Below are 27,532 nucleotides of genomic sequence, written 5' to 3' on the forward strand. Positions count from 1 at the left end.
GAACACGGGCGCTGAACTTAAACCCATCCAATTTTAATTTTAACAGCTCCTCACATTAGAGCATACCTACAAATTACAGTTTGAACCTGGAGGGTACATTTGAAAATCATGTAGAAAAAGTATAAAGACATCATTAAAATCACGTGGCTTTATTAAAATAAACTGTGCTCGATGGTGTGGCCTATCCTCTTAGGTATGGTTAGCACAGCAACAATACTTAATTGAAAATCTGGTACGGTTTCAGATGCTATTAATGAGTTAGAGGCAAGTCGCTTTCCCCTGAATATTATGAGGTGTTCAGTGGAGTCGTGGGCATGAACACACTGCACTCACGCCGCAGATATGTTAATGACCTACGGCTACTCAGGTGCTTACATGGTTAAATGGGATGACCGTACATGCTAGGGCACAACATGAGAAAGAAGTATACTTTCCATATTCCGAAGTGTAGAACTGAAGCATTTCGCAATTTTTAGTTCCTTTAGGCTCTGATCCAATTGGGTAAGACTACGAATGTGTTCTATTGCACGTCCATGCTAATGCTGTATGGAGGGGTCTCCTTGAGTCTGCGACCTATAAATATGACTAATGCTGCACACAATTTTAAATATTGCATGTGAGTTTAACTGTATATGGAGATGATCCACCTTGGAGGTGGCGACCCCATTGTAATAACAGCCTATATATGTCTCATTCATTACATCCCTGACCCGGTCAATGACTGGAAAACAGGTTGTAGGTTTTCATTTTCATAGAGATGATCATTGCACTTTGGTTATGTCAGAGTCATGTGTATACTTTTCCGCATTATTGTATGCTCTGTTTTCATTTAGCGGTTTAGTAAATGGATTTTGGTATGGTTCTATTCTATGTTCTCTCTTTACTGGTTAGGTTAGATTTATGTTGATTTTGTATTATTATGTACTATGTGTGTTAAGCGGTTAGGTCAGATTAAGTACTTTATACCCGCCATGTGATTTCATTGCTCTCGTCAGTATGTCATCTATAATAAGATGTATCCTGTTGTTGTAAAATAAATCTACTTATTATCTGTCTACGATTGTCTACGGAAATCCAATGTGCTTCCGCCTTTCACTCAGCTCTACGATTGATAGGTAATATTTTGCAATTCCCAGGTACAAAAATTAATATTCTTCTCTTCTTCATCCTGGTCTTTATTTCAATTTATCATTAGGGTCGGCACTTGGTGTGTATTTCGCCGAGTTTTACGGCCTTACACTCTTCCTTACGCCAACGCTGTGTTGTGAAGGGATGCATTCATTACTGCGTGTCCGTGCTGGGTGTAGTGTAATGTGGTGTATGCTAGTGTGAAGAGCAATGTAGTAAAACGAACACAAACACTCAGTCCCCGCACTCTAGGAATTCACCATACGCAGATAGAATATCGGTCGGGCCTACAATCAAACCCAGCGTCTTCTGAACCGAAGACCACTGTGCTGACTATTCAGCGAAGGAGGTGGAATGAGGTACAAAATGTAATGCTTGCTAAAATTGTACTTCAATCCAATCTCCTTATAAAATCACAGGTGGAACCAACGAAATATATTTGGAATTTGGCGTGGCATTCCTTATAATCCATACATCACGTAATGTATCACGTATATAGGATACCATATTTATCTGCACCCTTCTCCCCATTCTGCAGTTACTGTGCGAGATTTACTGTGTAACAAAATTAGGTCGAGCAGCCGGTTGAAAAACAAAAAAAAAAATGTTCAGCTTTAAAAATAAAAGTGGCCTCGTGTTCGTATCCCCGTCAGGAAATCGTAAAAATTTAGGAAAAGATATTTCCACTTCCGGAAGTGCACGTGGCCTTGAGGTTCACTCAGCCTACACCAAAAATGAGTACGAGGTTAACTCCTGGGGGCAAAGGCGGCCGGGCGTAGAACTAATCACTTTATCCCATCAAGTACCGAGGTTACGGATAGTGGAAGCCTTTACCTTCCACCACTCCCAGGGCCTTCATGGCCTGTACGGAGATGGCTTTGCATTGATCTTTGCTCTCTAGCACCTTAGTGCCCTTCTTGTGCTTTCGGAGACAGGCAATGTCACATGTTGTGGGACACGTGACCTGATATCTATAGTAAGTTATAGCGGACAGTTACTGTATGTTACGCGTTCGAACACTCCTGAATGCTTTCTTTTTAATAAAGAGAAAATATAATTGATCAAATATCTTCTATGACAGTTTCAGTAATTAACACTAGATTCACGCATTTATTATGCCGTGACTTTATCCTTATATGTCATTATATTATGGCTGCAAACGGAGAGAAAGGGCTTTTATTCACAACAAAACTATCTTTCATGGCATAAACCAAAAGAGCTGACTGGCGTCTGCCTTAGAAGATTCAAACAGTATGTTAAAAAGGGACCATACAGACTTTAGTCCATATTCCTCCTTACTCGATTACAGCTTACAGTTGAGTGGGCATGGAATCGACTACTCTTTTCAAATAACGGATGTTCTCAGACGTAGCATTACATACACCCTAGACAAGCTTCCGCCAGTCATCATGAAGCCTTGGAGGGAGATTGGGCCAATTTTTTCGCATATACTACTTTACTTGTACCCACGTATTCTCACTCGGGTTGAATTCCGATGAATGCTGAGGAGAGTCTATCAGTTAGATATCCTGTATCCTCACAAGCAATCTCAAGTCAATTGAGATTTGTGGAGTGGGTGATTATCCTGCTGAAATTGCTCTGCCACTAATCTGCCGTTCTGTTATGGTGTTAAATCTTCCTTCAACCGCTCCCATCTTTCCGGCCAAAAATCCCCGACCGGCGATAATTTTCCACCCATTTCCGAACTGTTCTTTCTCGGATGCCGAAAACCCGAGGTAAATCACAACCCATATTACATTTTCTTTCTCTCCTGCACCACTTTGTGGAGTCATATCAAACAGTAATGAACTCAGGCAGAAATGGCGTCGTTGGTTTTCTCCAAGTCTTGAAATGCACCAATGGGGGAACGAATGGTGCCCGTATCTGTGGCGGAATCGGGTGCCAGTGGGAAATAATGATCAGCATAGGAGAAGAAAATCTTTTCTGATCAAGGCACCATGTATTCTTAAAGAGTAAGGACCACTTTTGTTCAGAATTAATGATTAATAATATAAATACATGTTAAACTTTTACAGGCAATTAGTCCACAGAATTTAAAACATACAGCTGAAACCTATGAAGACAAGACAGTCAGTGGGGTACATATTTTTGAAGGATTTCGTTATGTACGACATTCCTTTTATTGTATTTGTTTACATTTTTCTTACGTCGCACCGACACAGGTAGGTCTTACGGCGACGATAGGGAAGGAACCGACCGTGGCCTTATTTACGGTACATCCCCAGAGTTTGCCTGGCTTGAATATGGGAAACTACGGAAAACCATCTTCAGGGCTGCCAACAGTGGAATTCGAACCTACTATCTCCAGAATGTACTCAAACGGCAAAGCCACTTGCTCGGTGCATACCTTGTACAATTAACTTCTGGAACTATTACAACTTTGAACAAGCCTCCGTGGCAGAGGCGGTAGTGCGTCGGCCTCTCACCGCTGGGTTCCGTGGTTCAAATGCCGGTCACTCCATGTGAGATTTTTGCTGGACATAGCGGAGGCGGGACAGGTATTCCTCCAGGTACTCCGGTTTTCCCTGTCACCTTTCATTCCAGCAACACTTTCCATTATCATTTCATTTCACCTGTCAGTCAATTTTCATTTCCCCAGAGGAATGCGACAGGCCTCGGCAGCCGGCACAATTCCTATCCTCGCCGCAAGATGGGGGCTTCATTCATTCCATCCCTGACCCGGTCCATGACTGGAAAACAGGCTGTAGGTTTTCATTTTCACTATTGCAACTTTGAAATATCGCTCTCTTGACATTACAACATTTAATTGGCCATGACTGGAAGCTGGATGAGTTAAATAGAGATTTTCACGACCCTTGAGGTTTATTGATTGTGATAGAAAATACCGAACGAATTGGCAATTGATGCCTCTTCAAAAAAAATGGAAGTGTTTTTATCGGATGGTGTTAAGTCAATTTGAGAAATTGGAGTACTCTGATCAGCTTTATCCCCACTTATTATTTCCAAGTATATACAATTTTTGTAAATACTACTTACAGATAGGTCCCTATCTAGTTCCGTTTAGGAGCTGTTGGGAAATGTTCATATTTACCCGTAAGGAGCATAACTATGACGCCAATTTTTTGAATAAGAATACGTGGAGGCAAACCATCAATTCCAAGGTATTCAAGAATTGTGTAGGAAAGTGAATTAGCTACCTATCATCTTCAGCATTAATCTGTTGACGCTAGTGTATAGTTTTGAACTACCGGGTATGAGCCCAGTGACTTTTATATTAATTAAGAATGCCAACTTTCGTAGAAATTAACGTTTTGCTATAAATTTCAATCACGATATCATCATGTGCTGGTAGTTCAATAACATTTGATCCGTCACCAACTATGGAGCGGTAGTTGCCGGTTGAGATTTCTTTCAAAAATTCAGCGAATTTCATTTTCAGTGGTTTTGACCGCATTTTTAATAAATGTTTGCTTGGTGATAAGCATGTAGCAATACAGGCAAGCACTTCATGAAATCTCCCCCAAGAACAATATTTTTGCACCAGAAGGAATGGGATGTCGTTACTTACGATGTATCTTAGAAGGCTATTCACACACATGAATGATTATTTGCCATTGGGGCTTGTGCCATGCCAATCGAATATCGTCAGCTGCTTTGTAGTTTCATTTTAATCCAGACACCGAACTCATATTTAAATTCAGAGGAATTTTGGACGTAATGTGCACCCGTCAACCGCTGGGCAGCAAAATAGCGGCTATTTCTGTCCACCTTTCTAATGTAACATAAAGATCTAAATTGAAGCTCTTTTGTATTACATATCCTAAATGGTTTTCTTGTGTTCCCAGGACCATCAATGAAAACTGTATTCTTGACATTTGTGTTGGTTTGGTGGACCACTTCAATGATTTCATCAATAAATATTACGTTGTTCCTGGTTTGTTATGTGTACCATGTGAGATAAAACATAATTGAAAATTAGCACATTAATACGACACGAAAGATTGACTCACTTCGCTAACTACCGGAATGGAATAAGTTCACAGCCTCAGTGTTAAAGGTACAACATGAAAAATGTTAAAATTTATCCGAAATCACTCATGCTAACATGTGTAGGAAGAGGGGGCATGGGGAAGGAAACGTTTAAATTTACCCTAAATGACTTCGAGCTAGCAAATACAGGGGGAACTACAGAAGAAAGAGTAAAATTATGCTGAATAGCATCTTCTCGGCCAAGCGACTCGCTACAACACAGGCTGAAAGAGTCGAAGTACAGCTGACCAGGAAGACGTGTGACAGAATACGTGATAACCCCCTACCAGCTCCTCTGTCGTGCCACACGCCTCAGCGCTCTCATGTATCAGGCGGTCTTGAAGTACTGGTGAGCGCTTTGACCAAAGATAATACTGCATTTTTCTTTAACAACTTAAAAAATATACGGCAAGGAATGTTTATGCTTTTAAAGACACGCTGCATATCTACAGGCCAAAAGCTATACGATGTCAATTGGTTGAGCCGTTCTCTCAAACTCGCGGTCACAAAAATCAGCCCAGTGTGTTAAATATGTAAATTGTTCACGATCTCCAACTCAGAGCCATAATGTGTCTTCTAAAGACCTTCATTGAGAGTAATTGTATCAACAAAATAATTCGTAAATCGTTGCTTTAGTTATAGATTTAATTATACTGCAGCTACACATTTCAATATCTTAAACTTATCATATTGCTATTGAAAAAAACCCATGCCGCAATAGCCGCGAAGGGTCATTGCCCACCAACCTGCCCCTGCTCAACTCGAAGGCCTGCAGATTACGAGGTGTAGTTTTGTCGGCACGACGAATCTTCGCTTTTCTGATCGGGGCCGCTAATTCACTGTCAGATAGTTCATCAATTGTATTCACGTAGGTTGAGTGGACCTCGAATCTGTTCTCAGATCCAGATAAAAATCCCTGACCTGACCGGGAATTGATCCCAGGGCCTCCGGGAAAGGGGCAAGCGTGCTATCCCTTCACCGCGAGGCCGGCACTCTATTGCTATCGGATTATCAAGTAATCAAAGTACACTCTGAATGAATGTTAACTTGTAAGGTTTCAGAAAATGCGCTGAATTTCATCAGTACGAACTACATGCCGTAGAGCTCAGTTGGAGAAGCGTCGACATTTAGATATCAACATCTCAGGTGTGAACCCCCGTCAATTCTTTCAATTACATTTTGTCGCAGGATAGTACGTAATGAAACAGTAGGGATAAACTGGGGGGAATCTCGATTACGGAGATAACTGTGATCACGACCTTTATTCAGAAACGAGAATGAGAACAGTGACCTGTTCAGTTTTGGGAAGCGTTTGAAGCCTCTTGTAGAGGGGCCATGACAGTAGTAAATATTGTCTACAGTGTGGCGGACGTATGTGATATTTTCTGATTAAGAAACTGAGTTGACAATTGCCAGGTAAGCTACATATAATTACGAATTATTATTATAATTTTACAGAACGTAATATCAGGGGAAGTAATAATGTGAGTTTATGTGTTGTAATTTTAATTTCTAACTTCATTAAGTGGTGGCGCTGTGTAAATTCCAATATGGCATGTTGAGATAAGTCCAATCATCAGTAATAGTTCGTCCGAAGATGATATTACATTCCTTGATCTCTGTGATGATGACGAGTGCGATGACATAGAGTCTACAGTTTTTAGCGAGAAACACATTTCGATCCTATGTCGTGATGATCTGTGGCATGGATGCACTCTATGCTCATATTGTGACCATGCAATGTGCAGTGGCAATGACACACCCAAAAGTATGAATATTGATAATGGTGAATGTTGAACTGGTGCTTTATTTCGTTCGTTCATTCGTTCATTCGTTATATGTTTGTCCTACGGTTCGAAATATGTGATCGGAATGACTCACATGTTGGAGCAACTCTCATCAATTGTAGTTATCGCCATAATCTCTATTTTCTCTGTTATGATTTTAAAATTTCCTGTACTTCCATATGTAACCAAGAAGATAACATGTCAATAAACAATTAGCCATTTTCCTTGATATCCTTGAAAATTAAATGAGCTGATTTCTATTAATCATCGAAGGTGTGATCAACAAACATGTCCGCACATACAGAAAATGGAGGTTCAAGATTAGAGTAGGCAATGTGTAACAAGACGACTCAGATTAGTAGGCGGGACAATAGATAAGAGCGTGACGAATCGCTGGATGGTCTGGTTTCCGCCTCGGCGATTCGTCACGCAAAGAATGGGAGGGAAACACATTGTCATAGAGGTTTAGGTGGGGATGACATCTGACCCACGGGTGTTGCTGAGAGCGGTATCATGGCGGCAAGGGGTTCCCTCATTACCAGGGGATACCGCGATCAGTCAGGTGTCTCTTTTTTCTTTTGTTAGTTAGTTGTAGGGAGTAGAATTTTTAGTTTTAGTGAAGGGTGGTGCAGCTTATGGTGCGGCTATCCGCCTCTGCAGCACCACCAAATTTGTTTAAGTATGGAATAAGTTGCTTTATAGAGTTAAGTAGTTTTTAGAGAAATATAGTAGATTTTGTTAGTTTAGGGTAGAGTGGCGCAGCCCATGGTATGGGGATCCGCCTGGGCTACGCCACCAAATTAGTTAGGGTATAGTAGTTTTAAGAGACATAGATTAGATATTGTTTGCTTAAAGTTTTGTTTTGTTTCTGTGTGTTTTGCTGTCTTTATTGCCTGTAAGCCGATGGTGGATAGTAGGGTGGGCAATAAAGAGATGCTCATATTCATATTAATCATCGCTTAATTGATCGGAATTCTCCCACTTTGCACCTATGAGAAGAAAAAACAACACCAGTATTATGCAGCTGTTTTGTTCCAAACATATATTTTATAATGTTTATATAGCTAAAGAACGATAACTCAGTAAGGTTATACCTTGAGCAAAGCTCAAACATACAACTTTCTAATGATTGAGCAATCGCTTTACCACTGTTCCACGGAAAGCCGCTATCAAGTAATTCGTTCTTACACACCATAGTTCAGAAACTGCTTCAACTGTGCGTATACAAGCGAACGCATCGTGTAACGGCATCGTGATTCGAAATGGAGCTAAGAATAAATTCACTCACTGTTCACGAGTGCGGATACTTTCATTTTTTGACAGATGTACAGTATACACCAATCGTGATTCAGATTGAAATATGCCAAGACATGACAATGTATGATTAGTACGAACGGATACTTATTTTGAAATCATATCATACAAAATAATAGAAAGTGTTCACAAAGTTGCAAGGAATATAATTCAACGCACATGTTATGAATAGTTTTGGAAATTAACCGTATTTTTAAAGTTTGTTCGATATGTTATATTTATATACTCTCTCGCTTCTTGGGATGAAGTCAATAGATAATATACTTGCGAAAATTGGAGAGTGAACTTCAGGGACACATGATTACACAGAACTGGCATCGCATTCGGAAATCATCTGCTTGTATTTAAACGAGTGATCACGTTCACAAAACAACATGAAGTGTTACATTGTACAGTGTTGTCACGCATTATCGTCAGTGAGACGCCTTCTAGCATAAAGTTATGGGAATGTACCTGTTGGTGGTCCCAGTGACACATCTCCGCAGAGCTGACAAATGAATATAAGAGGGTTGTGGCAACAGTCATGGCAACAATTTTTTTTAAGATACCAGTCCGGTTGGAAAATGTTACATATACAGACGAAAGGACAAGGTGTTAACTACATGTGTGGACAACGAATAGCACTGAAATATCGTAACACACTAACTTATTACGGTAGTATACAGGGCAATATGACCTTCACGGTGCAGAAGAATGACAACACAATACACATAAATTTGACATGACAAACCTGGACCTAAAGACCCTCAAAGTAGTCCCCTGCTACTGATACCACACGCTGCCAACGATATGGGAGGCGATGAATACCATCTGCCTCAGCATTTGCCGCACCATGTGTGAATCGGGTCACCAGTTGGCGCACAGCATTAGCAATGTCCCCTCGTGTTGCAAACCTTTCGAATGAGATCAAAGTCACAGGGCGAAATGTCGGGTGAGTACAGTGGGTGCTCCAATTCTTACCATCCCCACCGCCGCGGTAGCTGCCCTACACACTCTGCTTTATGTGTTTTTGCATTGTCGTGCAGGATTATTGCACTGTCAACAAGAACCGGACGTTTCTCCCGAACGCCACGTCGTACCTGTCGCACCAGGAAGTCCCTGTAGTACTGTGAGGTCACTCTTCTGCCATGTGGAACAAAGTGGCAATCAATGGCACCGCCGACGTCATACGCGACGATCACCATCAATTTGACTGGGGAAGGATACTGACAGACCTTCTGCCTCCTCGGTGATCCAGCATGTCAGCAATCCGCGGACTGACGTTTCAGTTCTGGTTCGTATGCCCTGGCCCAAAATTAATCGATGGCGATTATTCGTGACAAGAACTGACCGCCGTCCTGTTGCCAGCGTGCAAGGCGGTCGGAGCATATTGCATAGCGCACCCACCTTTGAAATTTCGTCAGTGCATGCGGTACCCACCGCGATGCGATTTTGTGCAGTTGCAGCTCATTACGCAATATCCTGTGGACGGTGCGTTTCTCGATGCCACTTGCCCTCTCTAACTCCAGTAGCGTCCATCGTCTGTCTTCATCCAGGAGCTGTTCGATGACGGGACGTAAAAGTCAGTCCGCACAGTGACAGATCGTCCCGAACATTGCTCATCACTGGTTGATGCATGACCTTGCTGAAACTTTCCTACCCACCGTGCTATTGTACGGTATGGTAGGGCATTATTCCCAAGGACTTCCACTAATTCACTATGACATTCCATCGCGTTTCTCCCTCGGAGAACAGCTATTTTGATGTAAGCGCACTGCTCAAAACGGGTTACTTCCAACTCGCACGACACTCACCAACTGACTGACTTCACAGCCCTCGCTGAGTTACTACCAGCTATCACAGAGCCATCTGTTGTTCTGCATAAACACTATGCCTGCAGTACTTCCATACGACACACATACGTTTGTGATCCGTTCACATATCTACTAGAAAAAAATAGTTGCCATGACTTTTGCCCCAATCCTCGTATATGGAGTTTTGCTCAGATGAACTTGACACGGGAAAGCAGAGATCCAAGGGAGTTAAGAAAGGCGACATGGAAAGAAGTGGCCGTGGCCCCAGCATTCCTCTAGTGTTAAAACAGGGGCCGAACCAATCATCTCCGGAAAGCAAGCTTACAGCTACGTGGTCCGTAACAAGCAGCCAAATTTCTCGGTGGTGCCGACATTTATATTTTCGCTCATGCAATTTAAGTGTACTTTTGATGATGTTAAGGCGTAACTAGTTGTTTCAATTACTACTTTCCAAACGAGTTGGCCGTGCGGTTAGAGTCGCTCAGCTTTTAGCTTGCATTCGGGAGATACTGGGATCCAATCCCACTGCCAGCAGTCCTGAAGATGGTTTTCCGTGGTTTCCCATTTTCACTCGAGGCAAATGCTGGGGCTGTACGTTAATTAAGGCCATGGTCAATTCCTTCCCAGGCCTAGCCAATTCCTATCCCATCGTCGCCGTAAGACATATCTGTGTTGGTGCGACGTAAAGCAGAATAATTTTCACTTTTTTATTTGAACAGAATGTCCATGTGAGCTTAAAATATTGTTACGTCGAAATTAGAGTCTGAACAACTAGCACTGACCATGTGGTATGTATTCCCTAATTATCTCAATAAACTACTTTTAAAGCACATGGTAAGTCAGTAGCATTCCTTCGAGCATGTATGATTATTTTCTCATCTTTCCTCAGTAATGGATTGGGAATCAAGCTATTACATGCAGGAGAATGTTTACTTAGAAATGTAAAATGAAACACCGGGGGTTCTAAGAACGCATGATACCTCACTGTACACTATCGAGCAAATGGTCGTAAGCATAGGCGAAGCGGAGAAATGTATTTTAAAATAGTCGCTGAAAGAACTTATTGAAAATGATTAGGTTTAATACGTTACTACGGTACTAATTGCTACTTGCAGGTAGCTCGCATACAGACCAATTATCACAAGTACCTTCCACCAAGCGAGTTGGCTGAACGGTTCGAGCCGTTTAACTGCTAGCTTGCATTAATATGATAATGGGTTCGAACCCCACTGTCGGCAGCCCTGAAGACGAGTTTGCTTAGGTTCGCATTTTCACACAAGCAAATTCTGGAGCTCTACCTTAATTAAGGCCACGGGTGCTTGCGTCCCAATCCTAGCCCTGTCCTGTCCCGTCATTACCATAAGACCTTTCTCAGTCCGTGCAACGTAGCACGAAGAACAAAAATAAGCGGAGTTTGTTGATAAACACACATGCCTTAGAAGGTCCTGAGTACCTTTCTTTAATGCAGAATAATTCTGGTGACTTTACAACTTATTGAACCTGTTTAGAGGTCACTAGCAGAGAAATAATTTGAAGTTCAATCCTTGACATTTTAACCTCGAATTGGGGGATGAGAACGTGATAACATTATTGAAGGGAAAATTTGAATGAGTGTGAAAGGGTGAAAGGGAACAGAAACAGAACCAGGAGCATATTTCTTATTTTGAAATAGATATTTGGGCATTTCTCTCCGAATTCTAAGACATTTCTGTACTGATTTCATAGGTGGACTTGCCAATTATATAATTCCGTCTTAGAGACTGATAGAACATAGCATTTCTAATTTTACAAAACACGCAAATGGTCAAAATCGTTAGTGTAATCGATTACTTTAAGCACTTAAATAACGGTATATCAGAAGCACTACGGAATATAAGGCAAAAGAAGGTGAAAATTACTCTATAGAAGTTAAGCGCGTTATTTTAAGGTGTTCCCTTCACTGACTATGAAACATTTTAATATTTCAAATTGTTTACCATCGGGCAAGTTGGCCGTGAGGTTAGGGGCGCGTCGCAGTAAGCTTGCATCGGGAGATGATGGGTTCGAATCCCACTGTCGGCAGCCCTGAAGATGGTTTCCGTGGTTTCCCATTTTCACACCAGGCAAATGCTGGGGCTGTACCTTAATTAAGGCCACGGCCACTTCTTTCCAACTCCTAGGCCTTTCCTCTCCCATCGTCGCCATAAAACCTATCCGTGTCGGTGCGACATAAAGCCACTAGCAAAAAAATGTTTCCCGAGTAACGCAAATATATTTTCTTCTATGTATCGACTTACAACCTGTAGCCATGACAGACGACTAACATAGTTGCAGCGATAATTAATTAGAAATGTCATACAAATATTTGCAAGGAATTCAACCGTGGCAGTCTTGATAAAATCTCGTAACGATTTCACTTGGCTATGAAGTCTGAATTCAGATTTTAAAAGCAGCCGTGGTGTCTGATATATTATCGGTCTCAAATGAAATGTTATAACTATATTTCGAAACCTTCGAAGGAAGTGTGGTCGCAGGCTTACTTTATAAAAAGTAATAAACGAACTACACGTTGCCTGTCAGAGAGTTTCGGATAATTCGCCTAGAATAAATCTGAGGAATTCAGGACAGAAAAAAACTCCCCAAGCTGTTCACAGAACACTAGTCATGGACAATTTCAAAAGAAGCAACCAACTTCGATACATCTCCCGAGCCCTGTTGGTTTCACCCAATCCGCTTATTTCATCTCTCCGCTAGCAGCTCAAGACCAAGACAAAGGGGATGTGATCAAGCCGCTTAAACCTTATCCCGTCTTCAGCTGGAAATGCCAAAGGATGTCTGCAACCGTGATATAGTTTTAACTACAAATATTTAAAAAGTACTATGTCTTAGGTATTTAATCAATAAAATACATTGAGCCTTAATAACTACTAGTTATTCCAATATGAAGGGCTGTTGCAATCTTAGAAGTATTTTACTGTGTGCACTTTTATCCCTTAAAATTACTTAATGTTCTGATTTAAATGATTTATTATTTACTCAGGAACTTGTTCTCGAAACATTTTTTACTTAATTTTGCTGAATTAATCTTATATGTATCCATCCTTCAAATGCTTTTGCTAGATTTTTTAATTGAGCTGATATGGAGGTCTGTATTTCCTACTACCTTCAAGAGGGAACTTCTTTTCTAGCTTTCACTTCGTACCCTGATGGGGTACGGCGGGTCTCCTAGAGGGTAATACACTCTCTCAGACCAGAATATGTGTTGCTGTAATTTGAGGTGCGGAGAAATGTGTGGAACGGGGGGTAGTCGCGGCCTATAAAAGGAACGTAATGAGGAGAATATAAAACCACGGTAAACCACAAACCACAGAAATCCATTCTCTGGGGAGCCGATGGTGGGATCAGCCGACCTCCTGCCGAATATAGAGCTGTAGAGCCGAATCCACCATTAAGCTGAAGCTACTCTGCGTTGTCATAACACGGCCGACACCCTACATTCTGGTGCGGTACTTAGGGATGCAGTGTTTCGAAGTGTGAGTATCTAACGGGCGCCAGGAAATGTTCTCCGCAGTGCCTTCGTGCTACGGCGTAAGGTAGCTGCAGCAGTTTAATTGGCAGCATGGCGTCATATCTGTCACCCTCACTCGCCGACAGTCAAGGTCAACAGTGAAGCAGTACAGGGAAGGCCACACGTATTTGCTGTGGTCTCCCGAAATCGTCAACGTGTGTTGCAGTAAGCCAGCGTTCAGATAGGTTATTGGAATAGTGCAACAGGATACAGGCGGTAATGTTTACTACTGAAGAGAGAAATTTTTTGGTGGAATACGTTTTTCGCGAAGGCGATCGTTTTACAAAAAAAAAAGTAAAACTAAAATTTCAGGTGCGGTTTCCTAATTCAAAGTTTTCAAACCGGGATACAGTTCGGGACTTGATAAGTAAATTTCGTGTGACCGGCTCAGTTAACGATGTACCGGGATTAGCCAGACCTTCGCTTTTGAAAATCTTGATGAAATTTTACGATAAATTGCTGTGAAAGTTTTCGACGATATGGGTAGACGTGTTGAGATCTGTTTTCGAACACAAGGACAGCACTTTCAGCATCTGTTATGAATTGCTGTGGTGAGTACAAACTTTTCTGTTTACTGATTGTTGTTTGTTTGTTTTGATACAAGCGGCAGCAGCCGTGCTGCCAACTTAACTGCTTATGCTACCTCGCGCAGCAGCACGTAGGCGCTGCGGAGAACATTTTCTGACGCCATGTATAATGCTACTGCGTCGCTCATTCAAGCACTTCACATTTTCTATAATTATAACATGTAGGACAAGCTATATGTCATGAACTAATGTATGGATAATGCATGAATTTTCACTACTGTTCTGAGATAATCAAAAGAAGCCACTGAACCACATTCTTAGTAAACACTTTCTCCCTGTCTGAATTCTATAAGCTTGACTGAACATTTACTCTCTGCAAACATTGTTGTAAGCGTAACAAAGAAATTCTCAGATTTAGTTATGTACATTCCGGCTAATTAATAGTTTTCGGCCTTGATTGAAGCCAATTTTAAAGGAGCAACATCACTGCTACTCAGTGAGCCTCACCTTCCAGGGCTCTCGGGGAGAGCAAATTTCTTAGAAGGTACTATGCAACTAAGTTCGGCGTTGTTAACTTCATAAAATAACATTACTTATTATCAGACTGCATGGTCACAATGGTCCTTTGCTCGTTCTTAGTGAGACTGAACTCACCGCAGGACACCATATTTGTTATTTTCCATCAGGAAGGATAATCCGACGAGAAAATCAGTGAGATTTTCTCGCTATGTTCATGAGTTTCTTTTTTCTTTCCCGAAGTTACCAGACAAAACGCCATTTGTTGCTACTTGTTATTTTCACGTAACCACCTCTGATTTCAGGTAGGCCTTCTACTCTGTCTGGCATTCCGCCCTAATTCTCAAGCTCTTCTCTTCACACTCCCTACCTCCTGTATCCAAATATTTGCTGCCTACCTCATCAGCAGTACCCCGTGTATATCCTTAAATGGCCAATTATCCCAACCCTTTCCCACGTCCTTAGGATTACATGAAGGTCCCCTCTCTTCCCTCTACTCTTCATCACCGACCTTCCCCAACCAGTGCCACCTATCAAATCCTGTAATTCGCCAAGAACCCACTATTTTAGCTCCAGTCCCGTACGTCGAAATCATCAAGTGAACATTACACCTTTTTCTAAACACTTTACTTCCTGGTGCAATCGCGGTTACCTCTAACTAAATTCCTCAGTAATCCAATCCATTCTAATCCGACTTCTCCGAAGTCGCTTTTCCATTACCCGCAATCCTACCCACCATTAAGGAGACCTTCATCCGTCCTCATCCTTCCCGAAAATACCAAATACGTTAACAGAGATCAGAACTTTCATTCCGCCCCCATTTCCTGAGCCTGAAAACCAAAACATCCAAAATATCTCATTTGGTCCATCAAGTAGTCGGCACCAGCTGGGATATTTACATTAAGCTCCTCCTCATTTACAAATTCTTCATCTGCTCAACCATCAGGTATGGCCACAATGCTTGGGAGGCTGCGCCACACACCAAACACAACCTATATCGTTCCCTCCTGTGTATGGAACGTCGAATAGTCCGAATCGCACTCCGGCTCCCTCCCACACATCACATACCTTTATGATATCTTCCCTTTCCCCGAACTCGATACCCATATTTTCCTTCCTTCCAAGCGATTCCTCGAAGAGGCCTAATATCCCAACAACCGAATCACAACCTAACTCTTACAGATCATTCAAAAATCTCCCCCGATACACTCCCCACTCCGCTACTACCGGATCCTCACCCAACCCACGGACCGGCCACAGACTGTGTCGAGGTAAACTGTCACCCTAGCTCCCTAATCTCACTCCACACTCCCACCCTTCCTCCCATATCGTCTTTCCAACAGTGGGTAAAAATACTGTCCACGTTTACAAAGGGAAGTATCGGGGCATACCCGTAACAATCGCGTTATATTATTATGTGCACCTTTATGGCCAGTAACAAATGCTTTTAAATGATGCAAATAACAATGATAGTAATAAGGTGAAAGAAATATGTTAACAATAATACAAGTACTAGTATGAATATACTGTAATCTAATCTAGTGATTTTAAGATAGATTCATGCCATATATACAAAACACATACTACTGTACGTACGTAACAAATAGGTCCACATGAACATCAAGTTCGAGTCGATGTAAATGTATAGGAGTACTAGGTTTTCTAGTCCAAGGATCGTGTCAAAAAGACAATAAGGAATAAGAAGACGAAGAAAATAATTTACGAAAGAAGAGGGAAATAATGATGAAGAGGAGAGTTTTGATGTCACTACTAGATGACTCATTCACGTTTTCCTTGTATTTTGATACAGGCGCGTTTAAAAGCTGAGTTACTGGACATGCTTCTGACTTTCATTGGTAGGAGATTCCATTGTCGGACTAGGGTGACGGTGAATGATGTTGTGTAGAGTGTCGTTCTGTGTATAGGAAGGGGCAAACTCAAAGTCCTGCATGGTCAGGCACTTTTGGCTATGGTCTGGGGAGAGGAGTTTGATGCGGTCACGGAGACAGGCTGATTGAGAAGTTTTGAGAATATTATGCAAAATGCAAAGAATATGAAATTTGGGCGCCGCAAATGAAGCCACCCGAGCGACATGCAAGGTGATGTGACACGGTCAGGGTAACGAACCCTACACATAAATATCATGCAAACATTCTGAGCAAATTGTAATTTCTTTCCCCCCATTCTACTCCTAGGTTATTATAAACTACATCAAAATAATCAAGTCGAAATAACGTAACCTAATGTGGTATGTTCCAACTAAATCACAGACTAACTTAAAATACATCAGATACGGTACCTTGAAACTACGGAAAAGTTGCATTAAAAAACATGAAAAAGGAAAAAGCGCGGAGATAAAGAGTTATTATATGTAATAAATACAAAAAGTGACGCAGGATTTCGAATAACATTTGCAGAATAAACAACATCTTCAAATGTACCATTGCAAGATGTAGCCTGTATTATTATTATTAAAACACAGTCACACAGGGGGTCCGAAAAAATCGTAGAATTTAACTTAAAACATTTCATTACAAGAAGCATAACCTAGCAATTGCTACGAAGTCCCACAAGAGGGTTAGCTAACCTAAATATCAACGATCCTCTATTTCATTCTTCCTTCGCTAGCAATTTAACGTCGCACTAACTCATACAGGTTTTCGGTAACAAGGGGACGGGAGAGGGCTAGGACAGGGTGACTAGTGGCCTCAGCCGTAATTAAGGTACAGTCCAGCATTCACCTGGTGTCAAATTAGAAACAACGGGAATACATCTTGAGGCCGCCGACGCTGCGGTTCTGTCGAATACAAGCTTATAGCTACACGAGTCGTACTGGGGTTGGCATCAGGAAGGGCATCCAGCCGGAAAACCATGCCATGTAATTTCATCTCACCTCATCTCCGAACCCGTAACAGGAAACAGGTCTGTTTGTTATTGTTTAAAGAGGCCTAACATCTAAAGTCAACGGCCAGGAAACAGGTATGAGATATACATACACACATACATATATACACACATACGTACATGTATTAAGAAATACCGTGTATTTTTTTTGCTAGGGGCTTAACGTCGCACCGACACAGATAGGTCTTACGGCGTCATACCGTATAAATGGAGGCTCAATTTGTGCCACGTAGCTATCAGCTTGCATTCGGGAAACAGTAGATTCGAAACCAACTGTCGGCAGTTCTGAAGTTGGTTTTCCGTGAATTCCCATTTTGAACCAGGCAAATGCTGGGGCTGTACCGTACTTAAGGCCACGGTCGCTGCCATCCCGCTCCTAGTTCTTACATATCCCATCGTCGCCGTAAGACCTATCTGCGTCAGTGCGACGTAAAGCAGATTATATATATATATATAAAGCAATAAGAAATACTTTGTAAGTGGATGATATTCCAGCGGTAATGTCTACACACAGCAGTATATCGACACATTTTACAAAACGTAGATAGAAAATATGTTTAATTTATCCTGGCAAATTTATGGATGTAGTCCTACTCCCTTTCTTACACTTTAACAGTCTTAATCTAATACACGATCTGATAATGAGGAGCTAATTAAGATGATATGAAGGATAGTGAAGAAGGTGAAAGAAATCAGCTGTGGCCTATGAATAGAAACCGTCCAGCATTTGCCCGGAAGCGTGAATAAGAGAACACAGGCAAATATTCTCAGGACAGCAGACGGTGGGTTTCGAACACACTCGTCGCGAATGCAGAGCCTGGTTCCATGGTAGTTTTGGTTTAAGACACACGGCTACATCGCTCTGTGTATTTGTTATATTAATAATAACAATTGAATACTGCACACCAAATATGCCATGAAATTAAACATGTTTTCTCCTCCATAAACACCATCCTCCGAAAGCATGTGACCCGGCAAATCCCTCAGAATCAGTGTGATGGTCACTTAGTACGACATTCTCCACTTCACCTTCACCACTAATACGCTCATTATGAAATTGAAATAACCTGTCTAGGTACTTAACCTTCTTGTAGTTTGCAGTACTTTAACCCTCCACAGTAGTGATAAAAAGGGGACTCTGGGCCAGGGGCTAATGCGCAAGATGGCCGCCGCGCGCAATCTACCTCTAGGGCTACCGCGCAAGATGGCCGCCACGCGCAATCTACCTCTAGGGCTACCGCGCAAGATGGCCGCCACGCGCAATCTACCTCTAGCTACGCGCTACGTCCTCGGACACCTTCAGAAAATAGGATGTCGTTATCTTATGGAATACTGTCGAAAGAGGCTACTAAAAGGGATACCTGACTTGGAAGAGCAAGTGTTAGCGAACTAGGGGTCATTAGCTGAGCCTAGGTATGATGTATGCTAAGCTGTTGTGTATAACCTCCCTTGGCCAACTCCTGTAGGTCACTTTATTCCGAGGGGGCGGGGGTTGATCAGAGTAAAGCTCCTCCAGGGGCACCGAGCAACCTGTGCTGTTGTTGTGTCTGCAATGGCGAACTTAGGTTTTTTACCTGAGTCTAGCTATGATGTGTGCTAAGCTGTCGTCTGTTTAACCTCCTTGGCCAACTCTTGTAGGACACTTCATTCTGATGTGGTAAGGTTCTAGCAGAGTAAAGCTCCTCCAGGGGCACCCTTGCCTTAGGTAGGAGCCGAGCAACCTGTGATGTTGTGCCTGCATTAGCGAACTCGGGTTTTTTAGCTGGGTGTAGGCATGTTGTGTGCTAAGCTATCGTCTATCCAACCTGCTTGGCCAACTCTTGTAGGGAGTACTTCAGCCCTAGAGGAGCAGAGTAAATGCTACTCCTAAGGATTCGAACGTGGAGTTGACATAAACTCAAAACTAAAGAGCTTAAGTGCAATTCAAATATCCTCACCCTCATTGAAATATGTGTACGATGTGTACTGACTACAGTAAATGTGGAGACATGTTCATCTCAGCAGAAAAAGAATGACTTTGCGAGCTAAGCTGTATTTTCCCCTACCTGGTGTAGTACTAAAAAATGTTGACAATATGTTATGATGCGAGACACTTGACTTGAGAGAGAACGCGGAGTCTTCAGCTACAGGTCATAGCTTGTTCGCGATGACGGAACTACAGCTCTTGCTACCAAGATAACGTTACTCTACTTAGATCTGAATTGTTTTATGAGGTAGGGTGGAGGGGTAGATTTTTATTAATGGTATACTGCTAGTCGTAAGGGTAACTAACAGGGATGGGCTAACTCAGGAGAGAGCTGTGCTAGGACACAGAGGTAATTAGACATATACAGAGCCTTACAGACGCATTCTCTAGTTTTCTTCTTTCTTTCTTTCAGCGAGGGATCTCACCTCTACCGCCTTAATGACAGTATTCAAGAGCTACAGACTCTGGGTCGGGGGATACCAGTACCTCGCCTTACATGGCCTATCGTTAACTTCTTAAGACTTAGCTGCTTCCTGATTATGGTTAAGAGTGCTAGGTTAACCTATGCATATGACGCCAGGCTTAACTTTACAAGGGCGTTACAGTCTCAAATTTGAGATTCGATCTTACGCTCAACCCAACTAGACGAGATACGACATGATCCAGGGACTTTGATGCTGAGATTGGTGGAAGGACTAGGGATATGGTGTGAGGTGTAATACAAATGCTTTATTTACAGACAGCGTAATATTGGGGAGCATCTTCGAAGTTCTAAAAACGGAGAGCCTAGCATAACATAGAAGAAATAACTGCACGTGCAAGTTGACTAGCTTTCGATGTATTTGCTAACACATAGAATACAAAGTATTTTTTCCCTACAAGTTTGCATCTTAGGTACAATCACGCAGGAAGACCTTACCTATCCTTGTACTGAATACCCAATGTAATACGTAAAATTAATGTGGTGCCGGAATATAGCTCTGCAGCATTTCGCGTATTATCAGAATTCCCGAATACAGAATAAAATCCTTACTTACACTTTACGTTCGATACCCCTGCAGGCCTGACGTTGCGCTGACCACGCGTTAACCTCCTAGGCGATGGTGTAAGCCTTAATACATAACATGCTTCATTCATTGAGACGTAAGGCTGAAAAGCAACCTTAGGTCCAGGGGAGATGAGCGACCGCGCAAGGTATCAGCCAAAGAAAGACAAAGGCTACGAAAGGCGTGAAAATTAAAGATTCCTTAGCCTTCGTAAACCTAATAGCGTAAGGGTCGGAAAAGAACAAGAGTTAACCGAGGAAGGTCGGATAAAAGTGAGTGACCTAACACAAGTAAGTAGAAGCATGCGTATACATGGGCTCTTATGGCATTAACCCGGTGGAGGCTGTGCTAGGGCTTTTTGCCTTGTATCTAATAAAATCCATGACCCAGCCTGGAATTACCCTAATTCGAGGTTCTATCCTCCTAACCGGATGCCCTCCTAACTTGCAACTCTCGGTGGAGTGATGTAGGAGGGTGATGGAATACTGCTGTAAGAAACGACTAAAAAAGGGGTGCTCGAGGGCTTTTAACTTCCGAGCGTGGTATAAGCGACAAGACGACCTCAAGCTGAGTCTGGCATTAATTATAGTTGTTTAACATTTTTGAATAGGGAATCGAAGGTTTAGTGACTCGAGAACAATCTTCTACTCACAACCACGAGGCTTCAGTAATCTGCTGACAGTGTAGCCGGTTACGCTATGTAAGCAACTCAGCTGTCGCAGAGATGCATGCCGTTACAATTGACATGAATGAAATATCTGACCCGCACACACTTCGACTCTTTGAATACAACTCTGCATCTGTTGGCACAAAGGGGTCTATAGCTGAGTCTGGCATAAGTCTAACTCTGCAGAGCTACTACAGGGTTTACAACTTGTAACTCATAAGCTATTAGTTTTTATTAGCTTAACATTCGGAACAAGGCTACTATGCAAGATAGCTGCTATACTTTATTCGTTTAGACTTAACTAGAGGGCTGTCTCATAGGCTGACAACTTGTAACTTAAGACCTCATGCATTACAATTGTGTCAAACACGGAATGTAGCGTACAGGACCTGTTATTTCTCTTTCTTCTTCTCCTCCTTAACCTTTTTCTCAATATATTTGGATTAACACGACGAAAAGCATAGTTCGCAAGCCAGAAAACGTAATCATGCACAGTTATATTTATGACCCAGCCGAAAATTAAATCTAAGCCCTTGTTGATGTAGATGAAGAGAAGTTTATTACGACGGAAACACTTAGTTCTCAAGCCACAAAACATAATCATACGCAGTTAAAATCACAACCCGTCGGGGATCGAACCCAACGCCTTGTAAACTTAAGGTTAGTATGCTAATGATACAACCGAGGAGCCTTGTATCTAATAAAATCCATGACCCGGCCTGAAATTACATCAGCCCTCGACAATACAAACTATTAAGTGAACTACGAGGGGTTATTAACTGTGTGTCTCTTATTACTCTTAGAAAATGTACATTTAAGCTCTACTGATAAAATGTTAGTCTCTTCTATATTTAAAGTCGCAACAAGTTAACACTTGGTTTCTTTCGAGCTTAACATTTAAACTATATAGGCTATACTCGTATATATAACCTGTAGTGTGCCTGCCTCTTACCCGGAGGCCCCGGGTTCGATTCCTGGCTAGGTTAAGGATTTTTACCTGGACTTGTGGGTTGGTTCGAGGTCTACTTAGCGTACGTGATTAGAATTGACGGGCTATCTGACGATGAGATAGCGGCCCCGGTCTAGAAAGCTAAGAATAACGGCCGAGAGGATTCGTCGTGCTGACTATACGACACCTCGTAATCCGCAATCCTTCGGGCTGAGCGACGGCCGCTTGGTAGGCCAAGGCCCTTCAAGGGCTGTAGTGTTATGGGGTTTGTTTATGTGTATATAACATTTTACTCTTACGTCTAACTCTATTGAAAAATTGTCGTTCTCTTCTGATTTCAAACTGGTTACCTATCTGACCTTTATTAATCCAAATTTCGTTTCTTCTAATGTTTAACTGCCTGCTGTCATTTCTTGATGGATACAGTACTTTGCATCCATCTCTTGGCACAGGCCAGAGTAAAGTGTAGCTTCCACCGAAGTCCCAGTCAACATTCATGGCTGTGACAATATTGAAGTTGCTGGGGTATGGGTAGTGCTGAGTAATGACATTCAGAGCATGACTAGTGCATCTGAGTGTTATGAAAGGTGCTGCTCATAGGGTCAGTCGTGCTGCAATAGTACTTTCTGACCCAGTGAGGAAAGCAATGACAAACTACCTCACTCATCATCTTGCCTAGTACGCCTCATTACGGTGCTGCCATTGGTTTTTGGGTTTTCCTTACAGCCGCATAACCTTTGGTGGTGCAATTTGCGGATCCAACCAGCCTCTGGGCTGATAACCTAACAGACAGACTAATTTTTAAACTTGCGACTTGACGGAAGAACATTTAACGATTCAGCTGAAGTTGGTACATTTTTGATAGCAGCAACACCCTTATCAATTGTTATCTGCAAGAACGCTTCTACTTTGTTAGGAATAGCAAATTAATCTCTATTGGTAAATGGTTTATCTCTTCTAATTTTAAAACTCGTGACGATGTGTAACCTCTGTTGTTCATGATCAATGACTGTTCACAATGTACCTTACAGTAATGTAATCTATTCGTGTTGTGTATATCTGTGGTTATTCTTCAATAAACAACTGCACTGGATGATCTACTAGACTTATGGTTTTGTTATAGTCCTTTACTATAAGCAGTTACAACCTAAGCTTCTCAACATTGTATATTATTCCTGCTAAGGTACACGGGAAACTGATAAATGTCTGATTCTAAGAAAACGAAAAGTTTACCGTGCTAATGACAATGAGTTAAAACTGTGTGTTCAGAACCAAAAAGAAATTCGTGCTACACACATGATAGTGAACGGAACCCAGGGCTTACGTCTTATTATAAGGCAAAAGGGCTTCCACCTCCTAGCAAAAGAGCAAAAGGGCTTTCTCCTCCTATCAAAAGGGATCCTGCTCCTAGCAAATGGGCTAAAGGGATCCTCCTCCTAGCAAAAGGGCAAAAGGGCTTTCTCCTCCTATCAAAGGGATCCTCCTCCTAGCAAAAGGGCTAGAATTGAACTTGAAACGGAACAGTAACACGGGACTAGGAAAAATTGTAAACGATTTAATACTTATGCTTTTCACATAGGGACATAGCGGCTACACATAGTATTGATAGGGCTAGAAAGAATAGTGTAAAGCATAATGCATGTACTTTATTGATAGGGACAGCCGTTTTGCCCTTTTGCTAGGAGGAGGATCCCTTTTGATAGGAGGAGAAAGCCCTTTTGCCCTTTTGCTGGGAGGAGGATCCCTTTAGCCTTATAATAAGACGTAAGCCCTGGGTTCCGTTCACTATCATGTGTGTAGCACGAATTTCTTTTTGGTTCTGAACACACAGTTTTAACTCATTGTCATTAGCACGGTAAACTTTTCGTTTTCTTAGAATCAGACATTTATCAGTTTCCCGTGTACCTTAGCAGGAATAATATACAATGTTGAGAAGCTTAGGTTGTAACTGCTTATAGTAAAGGACTATAACAAAACCATAAGTCTAGTAGATCATCCAGTGCAGTTGTTTATTGAAGAATAACCACAGATATACACAACACGAATAGATTACATTACTGTAAGGTACATTGTGAACAGTCATTGATCATGAACAACAGAGGTTACACATCGTCACGAGTTTTAAAGTTAGAAGAGATAAACCATTTACCAATAGAGATTAATTTGCTATTCCTAACAAAGTAGAAGCGTTCTTGCAGATAACAATTGATAAGGGTGTTGCTGCTATCAAAAATGTACCAACTTCAGCTGAATCGTTAAATGTTCTTCCGTCGAGTCGCAAGTTTAAAAATTAGTCTGTCTGTTAGGTTATCAGCCCAGAGGCTGGTTGGATCCGCAAATTGCACCACCAAAGGTTATGCGGCTGTAAGGAAAACCCAAAAACCAATGGCAGCACCGTAATGAGGCGTACTAGGCAAGATGATGAGTGAGGTAGTTTGTCATTGCTTTCCTCACTGGGTCAGAAAGTACTATTGCAGCACGACTGACCCTATGAGCAGCACCTTTCATAACACTCAGATGCACTAGTCATGCTCTGAATGTCATTACTCAGCACTACCCATACCCCAGCAACTTCAATATTGTCACAGCCATGAATGTTGACTGGGACTTCGGTGGAAGCTACACTTTACTCTGGCCTGTGCCAAGAGATGGATGCAAAGTACTGTATCCATCAAGAAATGACAGCAGGCAGTTAAACATTAGAAGAAACGAAATTTGGATTAATAAAGGTCAGATAGGTAACCAGTTTGAAATCAGAAGAGAACGACAATTTTTCAATAGAGTTAGACGTAAGAGTAAAATGTTATATACACATAAACAAACCCCATAACACTACAGCCCTTGAAGGGCCTTGGCCTACCAAGCGGCCGTCGCTCAGCCCGAAGGATTGCGGATTACGAGGTGTCGTATAGTCAGCACGACGAATCCTCTCGGCCGTTATTCTTAGCTTTCTAGACCGGGGCCGCTATCTCATCGTCAGATAGCCCGTCAATTCTAATCACGTACGCTAAGTAGACCTCGAACCAACCCACAAGTCCAGGTAAAAATCCTTAACCTAGCCAGGAATCGAACCCGGGGCCTCCGGGTAAGAGGCAGGCACACTACAGGTTATATATACGAGTATAGCCTATATAGTTTAAATGTTAAGCTCGAAAGAAACCAAGTGTTAACTTGTTGCGACTTTAAATATAGAAGAGACTAACATTTTATCAGTAGAGCTTAAATGTACATTTTCTAAGAGTAATAAGAGACACACAGTTAATAACCCCTCGTAGTTCACTTAATAGTTTGTATTGTCGAGGGCTGATGTAATTTCAGGCCGGGTCATGGATTTTATTAGATACAAGGCTCCTCGGTTGTATCATTAGCATACTAACCTTAAGTTTACAAGGCGTTGGGTTCGATCCCCGACGGGTTGTGATTTTAACTGCGTATGATTATGTTTTGTGGCTTGAGAACTAAGTGTTTCCGTCGTAATAAACTTCTCTTCATCTACATCAACAAGGGCTTAGATTTAATTTTCGGCTGGGTCATAAATATAACTGTGCATGATTACGTTTTCTGGCTTGCGAACTATGCTTTTCGTCGTGTTAATCCAAATATATTGAGAAAAAGGTTAAGGAGGAGAAGAAGAAAGAGAAATAACAGGTCCTGTACGCTACATTCCGTGTTTGACACAATTGTAATGCATGAGGTCTTAAGTTACAAGTTGTCAGCCTATGAGACAGCCCTCTAGTTAAGTCTAAACGAATAAAGTATAGCAGCTATCTTGCATAGTAGCCTTGTTCCGAATGTTAAGCTAATAAAAACTAATAGCTTATGAGTTACAAGTTGTAAACCCTGTAGTAGCTCTGCAGAGTTAGACTTATGCCAGACTCAGCTATAGACCCCTTTGTGCCAACAGATGCAGAGTTGTATTCAAAGAGTCGAAGTGTGTGCGGGTCAGATATTTCATTCATGTCAATTGTAACGGCATGCATCTCTGCGACAGCTGAGTTGCTTACATAGCGTAACCGGCTACACTGTCAGCAGATTACTGAAGCCTCGTGGTTGTGAGTAGAAGATTGTTCTCGAGTCACTAAACCTTCGATTCCCTATTCAAAAATGTTAAACAACTATAATTAATGCCAGACTCAGCTTGAGGTCGTCTTGTCGCTTATACCACGCTCGGAAGTTAAAAGCCCTCGAGCACCCCTTTTTTAGTCGTTTCTTACAGCAGTATTCCATCACCCTCCTACATCACTCCACCGAGAGTTGCAAGTTAGGAGGGCATCCGGTTAGGAGGATAGAACCTCGAATTAGGGTAATTCCAGGCTGGGTCATGGATTTTATTAGATACAAGGCAAAAAGCCCTAGCACAGCCTCCACCGGGTTAATGCCATAAGAGCCCATGTATACGCATGCTTCTACTTACTTGTGTTAGGTCACTCACTTTTATCCGACCTTCCTCGGTTAACTCTTGTTCTTTTCCGACCCTTACGCTATTAGGTTTACGAAGGCTAAGGAATCTTTAATTTTCACGCCTTTCGTAGCCTTTGTCTTTCTTTGGCTGATACCTTGCGCGGTCGCTCATCTCCCCTGGACCTAAGGTTGCTTTTCAGCCTTACGTCTCAATGAATGAAGCATGTTATGTATTAAGGCTTACACCATCGCCTAGGAGGTTAACGCGTGGTCAGCGCAACGTCAGGCCTGCAGGGGTATCGAACGTAAAGTGTAAGTAAGGATTTTATTCTGTATTCGGGAATTCTGATAATACGCGAAATGCTGCAGAGCTATATTCCGGCACCACATTAATTTTACGTATTACATTGGGTATTCAGTACAAGGATAGGTAAGGTCTTCCTGCGTGATTGTACCTAAGATGCAAACTTGTAGGGAAAAAATACTTTGTATTCTATGTGTTAGCAAATACATCGAAAGCTAGTCAACTTGCACGTGCAGTTATTTCTTCTATGTTATGCTAGGCTCTCCGTTTTTAGAACTTCGAAGATGCTCCCCAATATTACGCTGTCTGTAAATAAAGCATTTGTATTACACCTCACACCATATCCCTAGTCCTTCCACCAATCTCAGCATCAAAGTCCCTGGATCATGTCGTATCTCGTCTAGTTGGGTTGAGCGTAAGATCGAATCTCAAATTTGAGACTGTAACGCCCTTGTAAAGTTAAGCCTGGCGTCATATGCATAGGTTAACCTAGCACTCTTAACCATAATCAGGAAGCAGCTAAGTCTTAAGAAGTTAACGATAGGCCATGTAAGGCGAGGTACTGGTATCCCCCGACCCAGAGTCTGTAGCTCTTGAATACTGTCATTAAGGCGGTAGAGGTGAGATCCCTCGCTGAAAGAAAGAAAGAAGAAAACTAGAGAATGCGTCTGT

Source organism: Anabrus simplex, chromosome 2, assembly GCF_040414725.1.
Source record: "Anabrus simplex isolate iqAnaSimp1 chromosome 2, ASM4041472v1, whole genome shotgun sequence".
NCBI lineage: Eukaryota > Metazoa > Arthropoda > Insecta > Orthoptera > Tettigoniidae > Anabrus > Anabrus simplex.